Source organism: Episyrphus balteatus, chromosome 1 (genome assembly GCF_945859705.1).
Source record: "Episyrphus balteatus chromosome 1, idEpiBalt1.1, whole genome shotgun sequence".
Lineage (NCBI taxonomy): Eukaryota > Metazoa > Arthropoda > Insecta > Diptera > Syrphidae > Episyrphus > Episyrphus balteatus.
In genome coordinates this window covers 87,054,749-87,063,289 of record NC_079134.1, presented here as the reverse complement: position 1 = coordinate 87,063,289, position 8,541 = coordinate 87,054,749, and the positions used below count along the sequence as shown (strand labels likewise).

At 30.4% G+C, this 8,541-nt stretch overlaps 1 long non-coding RNA gene across 3 annotated transcripts; it reads left to right on the top strand.

Annotated features, from left to right (window-relative positions):
* The first annotated feature begins 1,358 nt into the window (after positions 1-1,358).
* LOC129906911 (uncharacterized) lies at positions 1,359-5,500 on the top strand. Of its 3 annotated transcripts, XR_008770871.1 has the most exons (7): positions 1,364-1,586; positions 1,675-1,728; positions 1,814-1,884; positions 3,682-4,633; positions 4,697-5,112; positions 5,198-5,252; positions 5,339-5,500. It is a non-coding gene; the product is annotated as an uncharacterized LOC129906911 (long non-coding RNA). The 3 variants fall into 3 exon arrangements; XR_008770870.1 differs by having other exon boundaries at positions 1,359-1,590; positions 3,682-5,112; XR_008770869.1 differs by having other exon boundaries at positions 1,362-1,586; positions 3,682-5,112.
* The last annotated feature ends 3,041 nt before the right edge of the window (positions 5,501-8,541 follow it).

Below are 8,541 nucleotides of genomic sequence, written 5' to 3'. Positions count from 1 at the left end.
AAAACAACAAACAAAATTCAGACAACGCGCCGACCCCTGAGGAATGATTTTCTATCACTTACAAAAATATAATTATGTTTAAGGAATTATAAATTTAAAAAAATATATAAATTCAGAAAAAAAAAGTAATTATTTAACTTGAACGCCAATAAAAAAATAAATTTTTAATAAATAAGGACAAACACAAACACTTAATTTTTAAAGGGTCCCACTATTTTTGGACCTGGGATGAAACTTGTGAAAAGTTTATTTCCTTTCTTTGGTTAAAGTTCTATTTCGTTTTGTTTTTGTAACTTACTGTGACCTCGTTTTTCTTTTAGTGTGTAAGTAATTGTTTTCTTTTATTTTTCGTTACAGGTTTGTGCATCTACGGACCGGCACTCAAGTGAGCCGGGGTGCTCCGATGGACGGAAACAGGCTGCGGAAGGGATGGCTTAGACTCCTCAGTTCTCATCCAAACCCTTCAAAAAAACTTTGGGTTATGGGTGGTACAGGAGTCAGCTTTCAACAAAAATAGCTCAAAAATTATTTTATTTTATTTTTTAATGGTGCGGCGGACCAGTCCTGGTACGTTAATCTGGGACCGCCAAAAATTAACCTAGGAAATTTTACGTCTATTTAACACCTTTCAAAAAAAAAAAAAATTCTGTCAAACTCACCACTTTTATTATTTGAGTAAAATATATATTTCCCTGGTTCACCCACAAAAAATTGAAGCAAATTAATTTCAGAAAAACAGTTTAATGGTCTTTAGAGTTCTAATAAAAAAAATGGAAAAAAAAACAAAACATATTAATTTAATACACACACTTTGATTTAAATTTCAAAATTTACCGGTTACAACTTTTCACTATTTCTTAATTTAGTTTATTTTTACGCAAATAAATTTCATTTCAATTTAGTTTGGATTAATGTTTTTATTCTTAAAAAAAACTTTGGCAGCTTTAGCTCAACCGAATTTTATCTTGGTTAACTTTCGAATCACACGAGTTTGGCGAGATTCCAAAAAGCCCGATCTTACAGGAGAAAAATAAAGGAAAACCACTTTGACATTTGGCGGAGAACCTCCAAAAATTGGTACCGCATGTTAAATCTAACTGGACAAACATCACCCGATTCACATCTCTCAATATAAACCTTATATACACTCTTGTAGGTGTTGGTGAGCATTTCTATATCCCTCCTTTCTATCTTCGAATTCGAACTTAATTATAGGGCACGTTCAGAAAAAGGGAAATTACCTTGTTGCAACCATCAACCAATAGATGGCTGTACGTAAAACACCAAGACTAACCGGTGACATGAACATAGATAAAAAGTAGGTATTGAATAATTAAAAGAACTAATTTGAGCAGCCTTCGGACCCGTTTCTGAGCCGCAGTCGGACTCAGCTCCGTCCGAGGCGGAGCGGATTCGGACCGAGGTCGGTGCTGTTTGCTTGAAGGGTAGGCACGAATCGGCCCATTCAACTCGACCCTCATGTAACCATATAAAGTACGAAGTCTGAACCATTGTTGATCGGTGTCAGTCCATAGACTATAATTTATTAAACATCAAATTGGAACATAGCAAATTCAACATGGCAGGTAGGTAATAAAAAATTCTTGTTTTGTTTATTTTTTCGTTACATATTATTATTTATAAAACTAATATTAATTATTTTGTCTTTTTCAGGTTCTATCAACTATTTCTAATTGGAGTACTCATCCAGGGATTCGTCACAAGCAGGTAAGTTTGCCAAACATTTTCCTCTCAGGGAATGTTTACATTCCTTTTTTTTTTGTAATTAATTATATTTCTGTTTTCATTCTAGGTTTCTTAACTCGATTGGAGGCAGTTCCCCAGGCGTCCGCAACAAACCACCAATTGATTTGGAAAATAAAGGTATGCTGATTATATAATTGATAAATTATAAAGTTGTTAGGGATGGGCGTTAAGCCCAGCAGTTAATGCTACTTTTATATAACTGTTACAACCTGTTATTACTACTTTCCAATAACAGGTATAAATACCTGTTACTGAAATAACAGTTACGGCCATATTATTCACTCTGGATTTAGTTTGGATTTAAGTTGTTAATTTTAACGGCCATATTATTCACTAGTTTAAAAAATACATCTGGATGTAAACAATGTCAAATGTCAAAAATAAATCCAATTCCATAATATTCACTACTTAAATCCAATCTTTAATCCAATTTTTTAAATCCAATCTCGTTAAATCCAAACAAATTTAAACTGCTCTCTGGAGGTCCGTTTAACTTTATAAATCCAGATGTAAAATTAATTTTCACAGTGTTCAGTTGTTTTGTAAATTATTTTGTGAAGGAAAAATAAAGATAAATGCAAATTATACAAAATTTATTGAATAATCACACAAGTTTTTTTTGAGTGAATAATATGAACAAAAAATTAAATCCTTGGATTTATGAAATTCAGATTTAATGGATTGGATTTAAAATTAACTTAAATCCAAACTAGATCCAAAGTGAATAATATGGCCGTAAATCCAATCCATTTAATCTGAATTTCATAAATCCAAGGATTTAATTTTTTGGTCATATTATTCACTCAAAAAAAAATTATGTGTTTATTCAATAAATTTTGTATAATTTGCATTTATCTTTATTTTTCCTTCACAAAATACGTGAAAAAACAACTGAACACTGTGAAAATTAATTTTACATCTGGATTTATAAAATTAAACAGACCTCCAGAGAGCAGTTTAAATTTGTTTGGATTTAACGAGATTGGATTTAAAAAATTGGATTTAAGTAGTGAATATTATGGAGTTGGATTTATTTTTGACATTTGACATTGTTTACATCCAGATGTATTTTTTAAACTAGTGAATAATATGGCCGTTAGTGATACAATTTTCACTAAAAAACGAGAGTGCAATCTCATTATTTTGATATGATATTTAATAATATAACTGATTACTTTGTGGTTCTAAATTCATTTTAGTCTAGAGCAGAAAATTATCTGTAATTGTGGCAATTTAAGTAGTTATAAAATGCGTATATCTTATGCAAAATATAACTAAAACCTGAAGTTATTTTTTTTCTGTAATTATAATGAAACCATTAATTATGGATACCCAAAATAACAGGTATAGAAATATTTCTTACAGTAACAGGTATGATGATTATAAATTCTTTGATAATTTTGAGTAAGCAGATAATTTTGATCCAAGTAACAGATATTACAGATTATTACCGATAAAATTAATTTTTTGTGTAGGACAAGAGAAAGTTATTTGGATAATTAGTAGGTGTTTTTCATTTTATTAACCTTCTTATTACCGAAATTTTTCTTGGATTGCAAAAAAAATAATTTAATTTAAATTTATTTTAGATACTGAAAATATTAACTGTTATTTCAGTAACAGGTATTTTCCCTGATGAGTAGCAAGTTGTTATTGCTACTTTCCAATACCTGTTACTCAATACCTGTTACTGAAATATCGGCCCATCCCTAAAGGCTTGGCCACACCGGAGGGTACACGGTAGAGGTACAGGTAACGGTACGGGTATTTGTATGGAAAAAATTCCAAACTGACACATCAACGTTCGGGTGTGGAATTTTTTTAATACAAATATCGTTGCCGCTACCCGTACCGCTACCGCGTACCCTCCGGTGTGGCCAAGCCTTAAAAGTTGTTGATTTTTCTGTCTTTTAGTGGCGATCAATTCCAGACATCATTGACTGAGTTTACAGCAGCTTCAGCCTTGAGCATTTAAAAAAAAAAAAATCAAAACAAGATACAAAAACTACCACCAAAGTGCAGACTGCAGAGTATTTTTTCTTTTTCATTTTTCTCAACTGGCCAGGCCACAGTCGCGTGCCCAAGGATCTTTTTTTATGTATTTTGTTTTCAAAAAAAAATATTAAATAATAGTTGTTTAAAAGAATGTTTGTTTTGAAGATTTTTTTATTTTCAGATGAAATTAAAATATGGATTTTAGCAGTACGGATATAAACCCATGAAAGTGCTCCAAATAAGTACTTAAAAAGTACAAGTTTCAGTGCTTTTTCTGTAGGTAAAAAAGTACTGGAAAATGCACATCAGAACCACTTCCAGAAGTGCTTCGCTGATGCACTTTTGAAGTACATTTGTCTGTACTATTAATGGAGGGGAAATTTATTTCATCTTGCATGCAAGAAAGAGATAGCTGCTTCACGTATTCTTATATACAGAAAGTATATAACTGAGTTTTTTCCCGAGCTCCTATCTTTTTTCAGTGGAAAAGAAGTACTTCTTTTACGTACATATTTCACCGGTTTTTTCTGTAGTTCTGCGTTTGCTGGGTTTATTTTAATTTTAAATATACCTATAAGAACTTAACACGAATTTTTAATTTTTCTTTTTATATAAAAAAAACTTCTATTCGATTAGGCTTTCACTATATTTTTAACAGCACTATATCAACCGATCAGCTTCTTGATTAAATTTGAAATGATATCGATTCACGTGTATGAGATGTCAAAATTTCAATCTCATAGAAGAAAAAGGAAAAGGCAATTTTGACAGTTGGAGGAGAACCTCCAAAAAATTTTTATCGCATGTTCAACATAACTGATCAAACATCACCCGATTCACATCTCTCAATATAAACCTTATATACACTCTTGTAAGTATTGGTGAGCATTTCTATATCTCCCCTTTCTATCTTCGAATTCGAACTTAATTATAGGGCACGTTCAGAAAAAAGGAAATTACCTTGTTGCAACCATCAACCAATAGATGGCTTGTAAGGTTAAGGGTGTGATTATATTGGCTTATTGGAGGTTTAAGTTTGGTTTGTACGTAAAACAGCAAGACTAACGGGTGACATGAACATAGACAAAAAGTACGTATTGAACAATTAAAAGAACTAATTTGAGCCACCTTCGTACCCGTTTATGAGCCGGAGTCGGACTCAGCTCCGTCCGATGCGGAACGGATTCGGACCGAGGTCGGACTTGTTTGCTTGAAGGGTAGGCACGAATCGGCCCATTCAACTCGACCTTCATGTAACCATATAACGTACGAAGTCTGAACAATGGTTGGTCGGTGTCAGTCCATAGACTATAATTTATGTCACATCAATTTGGAAATTCAACATGGCAGGTAAGTAAATAATTCTTGTTTTATTTATTTTTATGTTTTATGTTATTATTTATAAACCAAATAATACTTATTTTTTCTTTTTCAGGATCTAAATAACATTTCCAGTTGGAGTTCTCGTCGCTGTATTTCGTCACAAGCAGGTAAGTTTGCCAAACATTTTCCTCTCAGGAAATGTTTACATTCTTTTTTTTCTATGTAACTAATTTTGTTTCTGTTTTCATTCTAGGTTTTTTAACTTGATTGGAGGCAGTTCAGCAGGCGTCCGCAACACTTCAAACGAAATTATTATTTAGGATAAAGACAATGGAAGAGAATTCGTTGTTTTTATTAATAAATAATCTTACCTACAGTGGAAAAAAAAAAGATATTTTTCTTGTTTTTTTGAAAATATTGTCTTATTTTTTGGAAAATTGAATTTGGGTTTGGTCATTTGGATTTAAAATTTTGTCCGCATACAACGCCAAATAATTTGTTTTCAGGCCGTGTGCGAATTGCGTTAAATGTTGGTTAAAATATGACGTGTGGTTAAAATTTGACACTAGTATGGTGAACAAAATGGGTTAAAATTTACCCAGCTGCGGAGCAGGGTAAAATTTGACACTAGTGGTTTAATTTGACGTTTCTCAAGATAGAAAGATCAAGATAGATTTGAAATTATTTTTGTTATAATGCGTTGATATTTTAAGAAATGTTAAAAGTATTAATACAAAGTACTTCCTCAAATTATCATTCATCTTGAAAAATTGAAAATCTACTAATTGTTTGTTTGTTTTTTATATTTCTATTTTGTTGGCAGCTGGTGAACTACGAATTAGTGTTAGAAGACTGAATTAATAAATTTCTTTTTGATCATAATGAAATTGGAATTTATCCATAAAATAAAAAAAAAAGTATGTGAAATTGAGAATTTCTTACATTTTCATACTAGAATATTTAACTTGATATATTTTCAACTGGGTTTTGTTAAAAAAAATAGTTAATTGAATACATATAAGAAAAACCATTTTTGAGGGTAATTTTGTTTTTAAACGGTTAAAGCAATTAATTTGCTGCCAAGGAACTTTTTATAGAACGTTTAAGTCCCTACAAGAAAACATCTTGCTAATTTGAAAATATTGAATTTTCAGTGAATTAGAAAATTTTGAAATTGAAAATTGATTTTTAATTTTTTTCTCGATTTAAATCGTGAATAACTTCTTTAGAACTCAATTTAGGGAAAATTACTAGGAGACCTTTTTTGTAGAGAATTAAATTTCCTATAAGAATCTGTCGTGGTTTTATTTTTCTATTCACTTATTTGCTCATCACAAAATTCCAAAGTGAAACAGTCAAATTGAAAAAAACACTTCGATTTAAAAAGCTTCATTACTCGAATACGGCTCGTCTGACGAAAATTTTCAATTAGATCTTTTTTGTAGGAAATTTAATTTTATATAAGAAAAAATGAACAGAATTTTTTTTTACTTTGATCGTCTAGCAGTTCTGTTGTAAAACATCATATCATGTATAAAAATAAAAAACACCGATGATAGACCTCTTAAAATTTTTTTTAACGGCTCAAATTTTCACCAAATTTTTTTTTCATCATCCTGAACAAGATTTTCGAAGTAACTTTCAAAAAAAAAATATTTTTTTTTATGTGTAGAAAATGGAATGTGTTCTTCTGCTACAATGATAAAAGGAAGAATTTTGAATAAATTTCATGAATAAGAAAAGTCCATTGTAATTAAAACATACTTTACAAAACATACCTTGAATGCATACTAAACTATATACGGGCTATTAATTTTTTGCTGGAAATCACCTTGCTGCATACTAACCCATATATGGTTTATGCTTCCAAAAATTTATATATATGTACAAAAAATAAAAATTTCTATGTAATACCTTTTGTCAACCCCTAATAAAGCTAAAAAATTGTAAAAAAAAATTTTATATAACTTCGATCATAATAATTAATGCAGTAGAGCAGGGATGGCAAACCTTTTAAGAGCCTCGTGCCATTTAAAAAAAATATTTATTTGAGGTGCCTTCGGCGTGCCATACAGTTTTTATCTAGTTTTTTTTGTGAACACTAGAACCAAAAATAATTAATTTTATTCTACGAAGCGTTTAAACAAACACAATTTGAAAATAACAGATTATTATTATTGAATTCGTTTTAATCTAAAAAAAAAAAACAAAACTTCAGATTAAAGGTATAACTAAGTGGCCACTTTTTGCAAAAAGTTGGAGGTTTATAAAATATGTAATTATTTCTTTATAGCGCTATTTGTTTTTGAAAAAACTACAAATATTGTTTTTTGGAACCAAAAAATAAGCTTTCTGCATCATTGTTTCAAATTTTCCGTTCGGAAAAACTGAGTTTGAAAAAAATTAATTTAAAATTTTTCACTTTTCAATTTTTAGATGTAGGTACCTCAACAACATAAAACAAAGAAACAAAAAATAAAAAGTGAACGAAATATTGTAGTGTGACTTCTCTTGTTATGAACTCGATGCCAAGTTGTTTATATCAGGGTTACGTTTCGTCACTTTAAGCAAAATGCAGGCTGAACTGAAAAAAAAGTTGGAATCATCTGACAATCTGCTTCTAAGCGAATCTTTAATGTTATTCATTTGGAAAAATTATGACTCACAGGCGTAAGTAGGTTAAAATATTGTCAAGATCTCTGACTTTTCCAATTTCATGTTTCCATTAATTTGGAATTGTTCGTCGTATTGCCCTCCACCCTCTCTAGTTTGATTTGTGAAAACCTAATTACCTACCGATTAAAAACTGTTCAGTTAATTTTACTTCGTCTGGTTTTTCATGTAAATTCAATCCGTTCTTCAGAACGTGAGTATCTTCTTCTAAGAAGAAGAGAGATTTTTACAGTTTTACAAAATCTCAAGAAAAATTTTACTGGAAAAATCGTTGAATGTCGCTCAAATGGCAATTGGATTACTTAATTGGTGGCGTGCCGGAAATATTTTATGACGTGCCACCAATGGCACGCGTGCCATTGGTTCGCCATCCCTGCAGTAGAGGGTTAATACTATTTTTACCAAGACTATGAATTTAAATAGAGAGTATTTACAGTTCTGTTTTATCATAAGAATAATTAATGGTTCGATTTCAGGGATGGAAAATGAGATTTTTCAATTGTACCGAAAATTTCATTTGTATTGTACTAAAATGGGTATAATTGTATTGAAATATATTTTTCACGCGAGTAATTAATAAAATAAAATTTAATCAAAATGTTTCATTTGCAAAAACTCTTAAATTTTCCATTAAGATACATTTCATTATTTTCTGCGTAAAATTGAAATTTTTATTTAATTGCCGTATAGATAAATATGGGGAAAAGAACTTATTCACAAAACACTATGTATTAAAAAAATTGAAAAAAAAAATGCAAAAATCGTGGAGACCTAAATTAAAAG